This window comes from Phyllobates terribilis, unplaced genomic scaffold (genome assembly GCF_046119375.1).
Source record: "Phyllobates terribilis strain yellow unplaced genomic scaffold, ASM4611937v1 Scaffold_4__5_contigs__length_816908805, whole genome shotgun sequence".
Lineage (NCBI taxonomy): Eukaryota > Metazoa > Chordata > Amphibia > Anura > Dendrobatidae > Phyllobates > Phyllobates terribilis.
The window spans coordinates 164,723,093-164,738,721 of record NW_027362764.1 but is presented as its reverse complement, the minus strand read 5'-3'; the positions used below and the strand labels follow the sequence as shown (position 1 = coordinate 164,738,721).

The following is a 15,629-nucleotide window of genomic DNA, read 5'->3' as shown; positions in this document are numbered from 1 at the left end:
GCATTCAACGGGTGGCGTAGTCGTACTACATCTACTGCCGTCCAGTTTGACTCCCTGGGCACGGACCGGGTCACCGCCACGAGACTACAACCCTCAAGAGATCCGGCTCCGGGTAAGCTCCCGCGTGCGCAACGCAGCGCGACACAGGCCCAGGGGCGCGTCACAGGGTCTATTGTATTGTTTAAAGAGGTTGTCCACTACTTTTACGTTGATGACCTATCTTTAGGATAGGTCATCAATGTTTGATCGGCCGGGGTTCGTCACCCGGCACCTCCACGGATCAGCTGTTATCAGTATCGGTGGCCGCAAGTACTTATGGAGCTGACAGTCTACTTGTAGTGGCCGAGGTAGGGTACTGCACATCCACCTCCTATTGATTTGAATAGGAGGCGGATATGGAGTACCCTGCGGCGGCCACTACAAGTAGATGGCCAGCTCCAAAAGTAAGTACTACCGGTTGGCGGCCGCCGCCGATAACAGCTGATCGGCGGGGTGCCACACCCCGGCCGATCAGACATTGATGACCTATCCTAAGGATAAGCCATCAATGTCAAAGTAGTGGACAACCTCTTTAATCTTTACACTCGCAAATGGGGTATGGACTTTACACAAAGAATACACGGGTCACTTGATTTTCACGTTTTTCCAACATTCTGTTTATTTGTTTCATTTCTGATAAGTTATCTTATAATACTGGTTATGTAGAAAGAAGAAAATAGGTCGCATTGATTATTATTTAGTCTGTGTGTGTTCTGTTTTTAACAATGGAATGAAAAGTTCTGCATACAGGACTTCTTTTCTGCCCTAAAAAAATAAACTGCAAATTGACCCTGTAATAATTAATGAACCCCTTCTGTTTCTGTTTGCATAACTGGTGCAACCGATCACAAAATTGAAAAGACCAACAGAATCTCTGAATGAACATGAGAACAGAGTCTTAAAGAGTAACTGAACATTTATTTTTGTTTTCAGTGATTTTGTAAAGCATAGAAAGTTATGACTTTGCAAATCATTTTATTAAAGGGAATCTGTCACCCCCTGGGCGATATCAGACCTCTACTATGGCCATACAGGGTATAGAAAAGTAAATCTATACATACTTGTATGGCCCTATGACCCATAGCAGAGGTCTGATTGCAGAAAAAAGCACTTTTAGGCTGTGTGCCCACGATGCATTTTTTAAGCGTTTCCGCAGTGGCAATTCCTCCGTGGAAACGCTTAAAAAACGCTTGGTAGAAGGTCTGCAATGTTCCATAATGATAATAAGCATGTGCTGTGCACATGCTTCGGAAATTTCCGCTGCGGATTATCATTGCGGAAAAATCCGCAGCACGTCCATTAATTTTGCATAATCGTGGCTTTTTCGCCGCCACTGACTTGCATTGAATCGCATAATATGTACCGGTAAAAGAAAAAGAATTTAAAATAAAAAATAAACATATACTTACCTTCTGACGGCCCCCGGTCTCCTCAGGATGCGTCCTGGCTCCCCAACGGCTCGCGATGGTCTAAAAGGACCTTCCATGACGTCATTTAGTCATGTGACAGGTCATGCGACCGCTGACGTCGGCGGTCGCGTGACCTGTCACATGACTAAATGACATAATGGAAGGTCCTTTTAGACCACCGCGACCCGCCCAACACACCGGACGCACCGGAGAGAAGACCGGGGGCCATCAGAAGGTGAGTATAATGTTTATTTTTTACCATTCTTTTTAACTATTAACTTGGTCACACTATATAAATCCATGCCGGTTGCATGGATTTATTTAGTGTGACCAGGTTGTCAAGCACTTTTCCAAGTAATGCTAAAATCGCTTGGAAAAGCGCTTGACAACCCGCATCTGAAAAACGCGGGACATGCGCTTGTCCCTGGCAGAAATACGCATGTAAAATCCAAAAGCGTTTTTTCTGCCAGGGAGATGCAGAAACACTCAGGAAAAAAATCCGGAGCATTTCTGCATCGTAGGCACATAGCCTAATCAATTCTTTTTTCCACGGGCTTGGCGTGGGGACGCCAAGAAAACCCCGCCTATGTGCTTATTATTCCCCCAAATCCCCACCTATATGCTTAATTATCATATTCCTCCCTCCCCTGCACGTTACAGGGCACTGTAACGTGCACTGTGCTCCCTCCCTTCCGGGCATGCGCAAAAGTGCTGCTCACATAGAGCGCGCTTTGCTTCATCCTGGCCCCGTCTGCTGCGTCGCAGGTTTCTATTGCGCAGGCGCCGGGGAGTCACTGTCACTTTCTGGTGCCTGCTCAATAGAAACCTGCGGCGCAGAGCACAGGCAGACGGGGCCGGGATGAAGCAAAGCGGGCTCTATGTGAGCGGCACTTTGCATATGCCCGGGATATCAGGGAGCACAGTGCACATCACAGGGCCCTGTGACGTGCAGGGGAGGGGGGATATGATAATTAAGCATATAGGTGGGGATTTGGGGGAATAAAAGCACATAGGTGGGGATTTCTTAGCGTCCCCTGGACGCCAAGCCTGTGGAAAACAGAATTGATTAAAGTGCTTTTCTCTGCAATCAAACCTCTGCTATGGGCCATACAGGTAAGTATAGATTTACTTTTCTATCACCTGTATGGCCGTAGTAGAGGTCTGATATCGCCCAGGGGATGACAGATTCCCTTTAAGGGATGTCTCTATTCCTGTAAAAAATGCATGTAAGTGGCCTCCAATCCCCTGCTTGTCTCCAGTATCTTTGCCTGCCTTTATCGGCATTGGTGTCAGGATGTACTCATTTGGAGCACAGATGATAGCAGTGAGGGCTCCGCTCAGCACCTGCGTCTCTTTATCTCTAGGGATAAACCCAACACACCAACACTAAGAGAAGACGGGACACTAAGAGGAGATGGGTGCTGACCCATCACTGCCAGCATCAGTACTCTGGATGAGTACATCAATGCAGCTGAAGGCAGGCAAATAGCTGGGGGACAAGCAGGGGTTTGGAGGCCACTTCATGCATTTGTTTTACAGGAATGGAGACAAATCTAATGAAGTGATGTGCAAAGTTCCATAACTTTCCACCCTGGACAAAATCATTGCAAAAAAAATGAAAGTTTATTTCTGGTTAATGCTGTGTACAGAGTAGGGTGAAATCTGCAGCCAAAACGGCAACAAACAAGTCTGCAAGTAGCTCATGTGGATTTTGTTGCTGATTTGTCACCCGTGTGAATCTTCCGCCAGGTGTGAACAGGACCCCGTCTTCTCTTCCAGTGACCAGACATGGACAGATTATCCATAGGGTAAGGTGAGGCTGTGTGAGCCTCGCTGACATGAAGGCAGCGTACCATCCCCGAGCCCCGTGCTGTGGAGCTGTCCGCCCCATCCCCTTCCCGGTGCCCGCTCCGCTCTGCGCCCCCGGGGCTGCTCCGAGTACACGGCACATCCGGTTGGATGTGATGCGCTGTGTGCAGGCTGAGGAGGGGTTAACCCCTTCGCTCGCACCTTGCTCTGACAGAGCTGCAGAACTCTCTAGCAGACATGAGTCGGCTCGGGGAGCTGGGGGTTAAGGGGGCGTGCCCGCTGTATGACACAGCCTGAATGATTCCCACGCTATACATGGGAGACCCTTTCAATGGCGACCTCCCCCTTTTTTCGGGCAGCGGCATAATAGGCCCACGTCTCCCTGTGTGCAGACACTGACATGCCAGGAGGCGCTGCCCCGGTGCAGGGAGGGGGCGGGCGGGCGGGAGGACTGACCAGAAATCCTGCTGACTTCACAGCTGCCGCTCTTTGGCGCGGAACAGCGCAAGCAACCGTGACCTTCAACCCCGGCTGCCGGCAGCCAATAAGAGCGCGGGTCGTTTCCAAACCCAAAATTTCCACGTCGGCAAAAGTCAAGATGGAAGGGGAGAGGGACGCAGGGGAGAGGGCGCGCTGCGGTGCCCGGAGGAGGCGATGCCGGCTGTGCCGCCCGGGCTCTGCGCTCCGGGAGCCCTCTCCTTCATCCTCCGCTCACACTCAGACCTGTTGCATCGCTGCAACAGCTGTTAAGGTAATGAGAGCGCCACGCCGCAGCCGGCTCAGCCCCGGTGCCGCAGCTGCAACTTTCCCTGTCTTCTTCTTTCTTGCAGGCGCGGATTGCAGCAGTGCGGATCCCATTTTGAATGCAAGACCGGAATGTCCCTGGCATCTATTTTTTTATTATTTTTCTGCTCCCCCCTTTTTATGTTCTATAGATGCGACCGGTACCAGATGGAACCCGGGGGATAGGGAGCACCATTTCAAAAAGAGGGGTGAGAAGCCTGATCGCTCTGTTCTTTCTGCAGGTGGAGGCTGAGGTGACCACAGTCTGCAATCTTCTGCTTTAACTCCGCATTTCTCCCTGCTGCTCATGTGAATCAGGTTGGTCACCATGACGTGGAAATGCACAGGATGACATTTCCATCAAGCTACAACTGAGACCTTTAAACTTCAATGACCTCTCTGTGGTCTCTGAAATCAAAGTTCTGTGACACTTGGACTCTGAATATAATAGAAGTCAGTGCACTACAGAACTTTGTTTTGGGAGCCTTTAAGCAGCGAGGGGTTAACAGCGCGATCCGCAGCTCTTCAGGTGGACACGTCACTGCTCGGCGAGGAATCCACTTGCAGAAGACTATGGGGAGGACCTGCACCTCATCTGGAAGCCCACCCGTGGCTGTGACAGCAATGATCCCCAGGCTGGATGCATATTTTACTGGGTGGCATTTGTAGGCACGCCGGATGACGTGTAACACCCTTCCATATGGTAGTGTTCCCTTAAGACTGACACAGCATTATAGGATCTCTAGTATGTGGGATCTCGTACAGAGAAGAATCGATTGCCGAGTAGGTTCAGCCCTGTCACATTGTCGAAGGGCTCGGGATTGTTGCCAGTGAACTTGCACCTATTCCCAGTTCAGGGCATGCGGTGTACTTTCATCTGCACCACTAGTTAATTGGAGAAAGTGAATACCTTGTGGCTAATGTTTAGCTATCTGCACTGCCAGTAGAACGACGGCACTTGTAACGTTCTAGGTTTTTACTAATAGTAATTGTAGTGGGCACCACAGCATGATTTCCAAAACGGACATAGCCTTCATTCGGAATCATGGGGGGGTGGGGGTGTGTGGGTTTTTTTGTTTTTTTTTTGTATATTAATTATTAATATAACTTCTAAGATGGATATATAGATATATATTCTTGTGTGAACTTTTACATATGGCCTTCCACTGACCTGTCTGTCTGGTATATACGGTGTAACTCAGGGAAATTGGCGTTTCTATACGAGACATGAATGGTAACACAATTCATCAGCTGCACAGTCACATCAGTACTGTAATACATGGCTGCTTGTGATCATGGCTTCCTGCTGGCTGTGTTATAGAGCTGGAGTGACTTTACAACATATGGCAGCGGATGTCATGTATGCACAGTGCTGAGCTCGCATCCAGATCCAAGTTATAAAGAGAACCATCCACAATGCAATTATTAACCTCATCTGCTGCCACAGACATGTGGTGTAATAAGGGTGAAGCCCCCTCCCCCATGTAAGTTGTGGGTCTGCATACAATGTGTGCAGTTTTCTCTAGTATTGCTTTATTCTTGACTCCTCTTCTGTAACATTTTTCCCCAGCCCTTCCTGGTGTTATAAATGTAAGTTAACCAGATGTCGATCTACGATCTCTCTGCATATGGCACGTTTGTTTTTCCTGGATGAGCCTTTTAACTGCTTTAATCAAGAATTTGCTAGAACATAGATCTACTACTTCTTTTCTTTTTCTCATTCATTTGAATTACTTGTAATCATTTTATCTTAAGAGGAAATTCTGATAAACGATCTGTGAGCAATCTGTCAGCAGCATATGTCAGCAGCTGTAAATTCTTTTGGATGACATTTTTGTTAAAATGTTGATAAAGCAAACTATTTTCCATACCACATTTTTCCTAAGTCCTTTTCCATGCTTGCAAAACTCACTGGTAGCCTAAATACAGGTGGTCTGAGAGATGAAAGGAAACCTCGCCATCCACCCTTCCCAATATTAGGAAGAGCTGAGAGTCTATGCAATGACCACCTCATTTCTGATCTGATGCCTGCTGATGTTTTCCCCTGCAGCAATGCTGCAAATATAAAAAAAATATTCAATGATATCTAGTTCCATGAAAAGAAAAAAATAAAAACTTCAAGTTGTAAATTCCTTGTATAGGCCTTGTTCACGCTGCAGTGTTATAAGAGAATACAGACTGCTATTAAAAGGGGTATCTCCTGCGGACAATCCCTATAAGTGTGCCATGACAATAGGCCGATCATGGTGACCCCCTGTTTCCAGTTGTAATCTCTCAGAACATCTGGAAATAAGTGTTCAGTTTCACTTAGGAGAAAATGATTACTCAGTTCTAATTGAAATGAAAGGGGTTTTCTCAAACTCGAGTAATCCCTCATCTGTAGAATAGAGGATAACTTGCTTTGTGCCAAGACTCGACCTCTTTCACCTGTAGTGCATTTGAGTTTGGAGTGGAGGTGCGCATGTTTGGCCTCGTTCTATTCATTGTCATTGGGACTGCTGGAAGTGAGTGAGCGCTATACTTTTTCTCCATCGGTCATGAATAGAGAAGAGGTTGAGCATGCGTGCCTCTGCTCAATTCAAGACATGGCTCCAAAACCGCATTCTGGAGGTCCTACAGGTAGGAGATGATTTGGGGAAAAAAACTTTAAAAAAATAACCTAACAGCTTCTCCGTGTCTTTATCCCACTCTTTCTACTGCTTCCAACAATCCCCTTTCTTTTGTTTTCTGACTAAATAACATTCATAAATTCGTTTATTTAATGTGGCCAGGGCTATGCAAATCAGCGGGTGACTAGTCACGGGAACATTTTGGTCACGGCATCATCAGAGCCACTGCTTATGCTCAGGAAGGCAGCGGTGATGTAGAACACAGCTGTTACCGCCGGTTCTGCAAATTTTGCGGCTCCAGTGCACATTGTCAACGATTTGCAAAGAGCTAGCTGCGACGCTGCTCTGCCAAATCATGTTACTCATGCCCACGGTGGCGTGTTGGCATGATTTTGAGACAATTTGTTACGGGGAAAGAAAATGCTCCTTCAACTAGTCGCCCGCTGACTTGCATATACCTGGCCAAATGAAAAGATTTTATGGAAATGACTTAGAAAGGAGCTTGTTGGAAGAAATATAAAGAGTGGGATAAAGACATGGGGCTGGTTTGTCGTACACTGGGCAGCTGGAAGGTTCCCACATGGGTTCTCTGTCCGGTTTACCCCAGCTATTAAACACAGACTGTACTTGCATTAGAAGCTATAGCCCAAACACTGGGTCTTCCATCCTGAGCTAATTTCTTCATAAGCATATAAGACAGTTCGCTCAGGTCGAGACACCTTGTAGTCGGGCCAGGTTTTCAGACGCAGAACTGTCCGTGTCTAATAGATGCTTGGACCCACCCTAGGACTAAATTCATCTGCATAATGGACAAGGGTAGGAGGGTTCCTGCTGTTTACGTGCAATAGTTACAGTTGTAAATCTGACTAGATTAGCACATAGACTAATCTCCAACACACAGATCTACGCTACGTTAATCTGAACATACTCTAATACTGCATTCGCATATCCGTGTGTTACGGTCTCTGATTCGCGGACCGGCTGCGGAGCTCCTGACATGAACGTAGCAGCCTCAGGCATATATGAAACTGTCAAGTTCGACTCAGAAGACTCGGGGGGATGGTCTGTGTGTACTTGGATCGCTACAGATGGATTAGTGAATCTGGCATAATGCAAGATAGGCCCTCTACTAGAGCCACTGGTGAGTATCTTGAAGAGGATTCCCCACAATGAATTCAGAAGTTACTGATTGTATATAAGAAAACTATGCATCTTTTATCTACTCTGTCAGACTCTACCACCCTTCTCCCTGCGAGTGGCGGTTGTGAATTGCCCTCCAGGCTCCTCCCACCAGTTCTTGGATCACTTTGCCACCTGGCTTCCTCACGTTCTATCCTGTGAGATCCCCACCCTCATCATGCGGGACTTCAACATCCCCATCTGCTGCTCACCCTTTTTCTCTAACCACTTTCGGCCTTTCACACCTTACTAACTCCTACGCAAGAAGATGGAAACACTCTGGCCCTTATCTCCTGGCTCTGCTCAGTGCATGACTTTACTTACTCCCCTCTCTTGCTCTCTGGCCACAACCTTCTTTCCTTCTCTGTCAGTAATTGTCAACCTGCTCAGGACATGCCCACTTACCAAACATATAGAAATATATAAGTGCCATTAGTACCCAGAAAGTTATGAAGAATTTGCACTCTTCATTGGCCCCAATCTTCCCCCTCTCATGTCCTGACTCTGCACTGAAACATTATAATGAAACAGTGCAAAGTGCTCTGGATGATTCTGCACCTCCTACATGTAAAACAACTCTGCACAGGTAGCGACAACTCTGGCACACGCTGCAAATATGTTTTCTCCAGCAGTGTTCCAGGTGCGCTGACCGTATGTGGAGAAAATCCAATCTGGCCGAAGATTTCATCCATTATAAGTTTATGCTTAAAACTTACAACTTTTCCCTTCACCTCTCCAAACAAACCTATTTCAACACCTCTATCACCCCCTTTCCAACAATTCTAAATGTCTCTTTGACACTTTTCATTCCCTCCTCAGTCCAAGAGCACAGGCCCCAACCACCAACCTCACTGCTGACGATCTGGCCAATTATTTCAAAGAAAAAATTGACCATATCCGACAAGAAGTTTTCTCCCAATCCCCTAGACCATGCACAGTCCTCCCTTCCCCATTGCATCTTGCTCACTCTCTGTCTTTGAACCAGTCACGGAAGAAGTAGTGTTCAGGCTCTTTGCATCTTCTCGCCCTGCTACCTGCACCAGTGACCCTATTCCCTCACATCTCCTCCAGTCCCTTTCCCCAGCTGTCACCACTCACTTAACTGAAATATTTAATCTCTCTCATCTAGAATCTTTCTCTCATTTAAACGCTCCAGCATACATCCATTACTTAAAAACCCATCCCTGGACCAGAACTGCGCTGCTAACTACAGACTTGTGTCTAATCTTCATCTCTAAATTTCTGGAACGCTTGGTTCACTCCTGTCTAATCTACTATCTCTCAGAAAACTCTCTGCTTGACCCTCTACAATCTGGTTTCCCCTCTTTATACTCCACTGAAACTGCCCTCACTAAAGCCTCCAATGATCTACTAACCGCCAAATCTAATGGTCACTACTCTGCTGATTCTCCTGGATCTCTCTGCTGCATTTGATACTGGATCACCAGCTCCTCCTCACGATGCTCCACTCTTTTGGCCTCAATGACACTGTTCTCTCCTGGTTCTCCTCATACCTCTCTGACTGCTCCTTCGCTGTACCTTTTGCTGACTCCTCTTCCTCTCTTTTTCTCCTTACTATCGAGGTTCTTCAAGGTTCAGTCCTAGGCACCCTCCTTTTCTCATTATACACCACCCCTATAGGACAAACAAGCTGGAGATTTGGTTTTCAGTACCATCTCTGTACTGATGACACCCAATTATACACATCATCTTCTGACCTCATCCCTGCATTATTACAAAATACCAGTGATTGTCTGTCTGCTGTCTTTAACATGTCCTCCCTGTATCTGAAACTGAACCAGTCAAAAACTGAACTCCTTGTGGTTCCTCCCTCCACTAACCTACCTATGCCTCATATTGCCATTTCCGTGTGTGGCTCCACCATTACTCTCCAGCAACAAGCCTGCTGTCTTGTGGTCATGCTTGATTCAGATCTTTCATTCACTCCCTACATCCAATCACTTGCTCGCTCATACCGTCTACACCTCAAAAACATTTCTAGAATTCAACCTTTTCTTACCTTTGACTCTGCAAATACTCTTACTGTTGCTCTTATTCATTCTCGTCTGGTCTACTGCAACTCTACTAATCGGTTTCCCTCTTACTAAACTCTCATCTCTCCAATCTGTCCTGAATGTAGTAGCCAGGATCATATTCCTCACCAACCGCTACACCGATGCCTCTTCCCTGTGCCAGTCATTGCACTGGTTGCCCATCCACTACAGAGTTCAATCAAAACTCATCACTCTCCCCCACGAAGTGTTCCATGCTTCAGCGCTACCCTACATCTCTTCCCTCGTCTCAGTCTACCACTCTACCCATGCCCTCCGTTCTGCTAATGACCTAAGATTAATATCCTCAATAATCCGAACCTCCCACTCCCGTCTCCAAGACGTCTTGCATGCTGCACCAATTCCTTGGAATGCACTGCCCAGGACACTTCGATTAATCCCCAATACCCACAGTTTTAAGTGTTCCCTAAAAACACATTTCATTGGCCTATCACCTCACCTCACTTATCTAACTATTCCTATTTTTCCCGTACAAATTTTTCATCCAAAGCAGGACCCTTGTATCATCTGTTCACACACCCTCCATGCACTTAATAGCCCTCTTTGTCTGTACTTGTACACATACTGGCTGGTGACCGGTTCATGCAGTGTTTTGTGAATACTGTTACATTGATGGTTAATCGTACAATACAAGCAATTGTTACCATCCACCTTTCGTGTCTCTCCTATTTCCTCATAGATCATAGAATCATAGAATCGTAGAGTTGGAAGGGACCTCCTGGGTCATCTGGTCCAACCCCCTGCTCAAAGCAGGATTCACTAGATCATCTCAGACAGATGTCTGTCCAGCCTCTGTTTGAAGACATCCATTGAAGGGGAACTCACCACCTCTCGTGGCAGCCTGTTCCACTCATTAATCACCCTAACTGTCAAAAAGTTTTTTCTAATATCGAATCTGTGTCTCCTCCCATTTAGTTTCATCCCATTGCTTCTAGTCTTTCCTTGTGCAAATGAGAATAAAGATGATCCTTCTACAATGTGACAGCCCTTGACATATTTGTAGACAGCAATTAAGTCTCCTCTCAGTCTTCTTTTTTGCAAGCTAAACATTCCCAAATCCTGCAACCGTTCCTCATAGGACATGGTTTGCAGACCAGTCACCATTCTGGTCGCTCTTCTCTGAACTTGCTCCAGTTTGTCTATGTCTTTTTTAAAATGTGGTGCCCAAAACTGTACACAGTATTCCAGATGGGGTCTGACCAAAGAGGAGTAAAGACCGATAATGACTTCACGTGATCTAGACTGTATGCTTCTGTTAATACATCCCAGAATTGTATTTGCCTTTTTTGCTGCTGCATCACACTGTTGACTCATGTTCAGTCTATGATCTATTAGTATACCTAAGTCTTTTTCACATGTACTGTTGCTTAGCTCTATTCCTCCCATTCTGTATATGCTTTTTTCATTTTTATTGCCCAGATGTAGTACTTTGCATTTTTCCCTGTTAAAAACCATTCTGTTGGTTGCTGCCCACTGCTCCAGTTTATTTAGGTCTTTTTGAATCCTCTCTCTCTCTTCTCTAGTATTAGCTATCCCTCCTAGCTTTGTGTCATCAGCAAATTTAATCAGTTTACCCTCAATTCCTTCATCTAAATCATTGATAAAGATGTTGAACAATACAGGTCCCAGGACGGAGCCCTGTGGTACCCCACTTGAGACATTCATCCAGCTGGATGTGAAGCCATTTACAACCACCCTTTGAGTCCGATCACTAAGCCAGTTATGAATCCACCTAACAGTTGCCTGGTCCATTGCATACTTGGTCATTTTTTCAATAAGGATGGTGTGAGATACTTTGTCAAATGCTTTGCTGAAGTCAAGATATACTATATCTACAGCATTTCCCTGATCCACCCAGTCAGTGATTCTGTCATAGAAGGAAATTAAGTTAGTCTGACATGACTTGTTAGTTACAAACCCATGCTGACTCTGGTTAATCACTTCATTCTTATCCATGTACTTACATACATGTTGTTTAATAATTTGTTCAAAGATCTTTCCTGGTATAGAAGTCAGACTCACCGGCCTATAGTTCCCTGGGTCCACCTTCTTCCCCTTTTTGAAGATAGGAACAACATTTGCTCTTCTCCAGTCTTCTGGGACTTCTCCTGTTCTCCAAGAATTTTCAAAGATTATGGAGAGTGGTTCTAAAATTTCTTCTACGATCTCCTTCAGTACTCTGGGGTGTAATTCATCTGGACCTGGAGACTTGAACTCATTTATGTTAGCTAAATATTCCCTCACAATCTTTCTGTTTACAGATAACTTGGATTCCTCTATTCCTTTAAAAGGACAGTGAAGATCAGTTGATGTTACGTTTTCTTTCTGAGAGAAAACAGATGCAAAATAGGAATTAAAAAGTTCGGCCTTCTCAACATCCTCTCTTACCATTTCTCCATTTTCATCCTGTAAAAATCCTATAGCATCTTTGACTTTTCTTTTACTTTTGACATACCCCCAAAATCCTTTTTTATTGCTTTTGACATCTCTTGCAAGCCTTAATTCATTGTCAGCTTTAGCTAACCTGATACGTGCCCTACAGGATCTGCAGACTGCATTATAATCTTCTTTAGATATGCCTCCCTCTTTCCATTTAATAAACATTTCTTTCTTTCTTTTTAGCATGTGTTTAAGTTCTGTGTTCATCCATCCTGGTTTCCTTAAATGCTTCCCATTCTTCCTACTTTTCGGGATTGTTAACGATTGTGCTTTGAGAATCTCATTTTTAAAAATTTCCCATCCTTCCTGGACATTTTTGTCCTTAAGGACATCCAGCCATTGGATCCCTCCTATTCTCTTTCTGAGTCTCTTAAAATCTGCCTTTCTAAAATCTAACCTTGAAGTCTGAGTCTTCACATGTCTTCCTCCTCTAGTTATCCAAAATTCTATAATAGCATGATCGCTGCCTCCTAGGGTCCCAGCCACCTTTACCTCCTCAACCATTTCCTCCCTGTTTATAAGGATTAGATCCAAAGTAGCAGATCCCCTTGTTTTCTCCCCTACCTTTTGGAAGATAAAGTTGTCAGCAAGAGAGGATAAGAATTTGCTTGACCTGTTAGTTTTACTTGAGAGAGATTCCCAACAAATGTCTGGATAGTTGAAATCTCCCATGACCACTACGTCATATTTTTTGGAGAACTTGGTCATTTGATACATAAAGAGTTCATCCATATCTTCAGCTTGCCCAGGTGGCCTGTAGTAAATGCCTACAATGGTGTCCTTTCCGTTGTTCTCTCCTTGTATTCTTACCCAAACAGTTTCCACAGAACTCCCAGTCTCTGAAGCTTCAATCTCTGTGCAGATATACGCTTTTCTAACATACAATGCAACACCTCCTCCTCGTTTATCAAGTCTGTTTCTTGCAAATAAGTTGTAGCCTTTTATTCCAATCATGTGTATCGTCCCACCAAGTTTCAGTGATTCCAATGACATCATATTCCTTTTCCTGCATTAGTAGTTCCAATTCTCCTTGTTTGTTGCCCATGCTTTGTGCATTTGTATAAAAACATTTTAGTTTGTGATTGGTTTCTCTTCCTCCCATATTTTTATTATTTAAATTGTTTTGTCTTTGTTCTTCCTTTCCACTTCCAGTAGCAGAGATCTCAATAGTATTTGTCAGCTGTATGGCTTTTTCTGGCCTTTTGCTTCCTTTCCCACATTGTTCTAGTTTAAAGCTCTTCTGATGAGTGTAGCAAGGCGACTTCCAAATACATGTTTTCCAGTCTTCGTAAGGTGCACCCCATCTCTAGCAAGTAGTCCATCGTATAGGTAATTCATTCCGTGATCCAGAAATCCAAATCCTTGTTGACGGCACCATCGACATAGCCAGTTGTTCACCTGTAGAATCTTATTCCACCTCATTGTTCCATGGCCATCCACTGGGAGGATGGATGAGAAGACCACCTGCGCTCCCAATTCTTTCACTTTCTTGCCTAAGTCTTCAAAGTCACTGCAGATGGTTTCCAGGTCCTTTCTTGCGGTGTCATTTGTCCCCACATGTATTAGCAGGAATGGGTAGTGATCTGTAGGTCTGAAGAGTCTTGATATCCTGTCAGACACATCTTTAATTTTTGCTCCTGGAAGACAGCACATTTCTCTTGAGGTTATGTCTGGTCTGCAGATAGCGGCCTCTGTTCCTCTTAACAGGGAATCCCCCATGACCACCACTCTCCGTTTTTTCTTCACAACATTCTTCTTTCTCCATCCAGGAGGATTCTGAGGGCTTACAAGGTTATTCATTGCTGGCAAAGTCTTATTTTGCTGTATTTCTTCATGGTTCTCCTGCGTGAGAGCCTGGTACTGGTTCCTGAGCAGTATGGGTGCTGACTGCTTCTCGATCCTCCTGCTTCTGTGGGTCACATGCTTCCATTCCTCTGTTTCGTCAGGTGCAGTTCGAATTTCTTCTCTTTCTGAATCATGAAGAGATAATTCTGCTCTGTCTAAGAACTCTTCACCTTCCTTAATGATTTTCAAGGTAGTTAACCTCTCTTCTAGATTTCGCAACTTTTCCTCCAACAGGGACACAAGCTTGCATTTCTGGCATGTGAAGTTTGGCTTTTCCACTGGCAAGTCTGTGAACATGTAGCAGGATATGCAGCTCACCAAATGGCTCCTGGACTCTTCCATGTTCTTATTGTTAATGTTCTGAAAACAGTGAAAAAAGCTTAAAAAAAAAGCTTCAAAATGCGCGCGCCTATCGGCGCGCGGTTTACCGATGTCCTCTTTTCAGCTCCAACAGCCAAAATCCAGTGTTCTTTGAGCTCGCGGAGACTCTTCACTTACCCCAAAATGCAGTGGGAATATGCAAATTATCTCCTCAGGACTCCTCCCCTGGTTTACCGATGTCCTCTTTTCAGCTCCAACAGCCAAAATCCAGTGTTCTTTGAGCTCGCGGAGACTCTTCACTTACCCCAAAATGCAGTGGGAATATGCAAATTATCTCCTCAGGACTCCTCCCCTGGTTTACCGATGTCCTCTTTTCAGCTCCAACAGCCAAAATCCAGTGTTCTTTGAGCTCGCGGAGACTCTTCACTTACCCCAAAATGCAGTGGGAATATGCAAATTATCTCCTCAGGACTCCTCCCCTGGTTTAGATTGTAAGCTTGTGAGCAGGGCTCTCTCTCCTGGTATCTGTTGATTTATGTGATTATTGTTATTCTGTAATGTCTTTATTGTCCGTACAATTCCCCTCTAAAATGTAAAGTGCGGCAGAATATATTGGTGCTATAGAAATAAAAATTATCAGTCTATCCAGAGAGATCAATGTATTCTAGTCATAAAGATGACTGGAGTACATTTCTGCTATTAATTATAATAAATTAGTTGTGAGCTCTACTCACTTCCCAAAAAGTTGGCAGGACTGACGTAAAAACTCCAGAAATGACAATTTTTCCACAACTACTTGAGACACTTGCCCCAGTTTTATGCCAGTTTTTTTTTTTTTTGGTGCAAATTGAATTGGGTCCAAGACTATTTTTTTTTCTTGTCCTTCTGGACTGTTTTACCCCTCAGCAGCTTCCATATAATTTAAGATGCATCTTTCAATAAAAGATTGCTAGGATATTGTACAAAACAAGCTACACTGCTCAAAAAAATAAAGGGAACACTTAATCAACAGAATATAAGTCCAAGGAAATCAAACTTCTGTGAAATCGAACTGTCCACTTAGGAAGCAACACTGATTGACAATCAATTTCACATGCTGTTGTGCAAATGGAATAGACAATAGA

At 44.8% G+C, this 15,629-nt stretch overlaps 1 long non-coding RNA gene across 1 annotated transcript in view; it reads left to right on the top strand.

The window, feature by feature from the left end:
* Window positions 1-3,783: 3,783 nt before the first annotated feature.
* LOC141264274 (uncharacterized) overlaps window positions 3,784-15,629 on the top strand; it is a 32,373-nt gene continuing 20,527 nt past the window's right edge. The window contains exons 1-2 of the long non-coding RNA XR_012319870.1: window positions 3,784-4,008; window positions 4,088-4,249. This is a non-coding gene — a long non-coding RNA (uncharacterized lncRNA). The remainder of the gene's footprint in view (window positions 4,009-4,087; window positions 4,250-15,629) is intronic.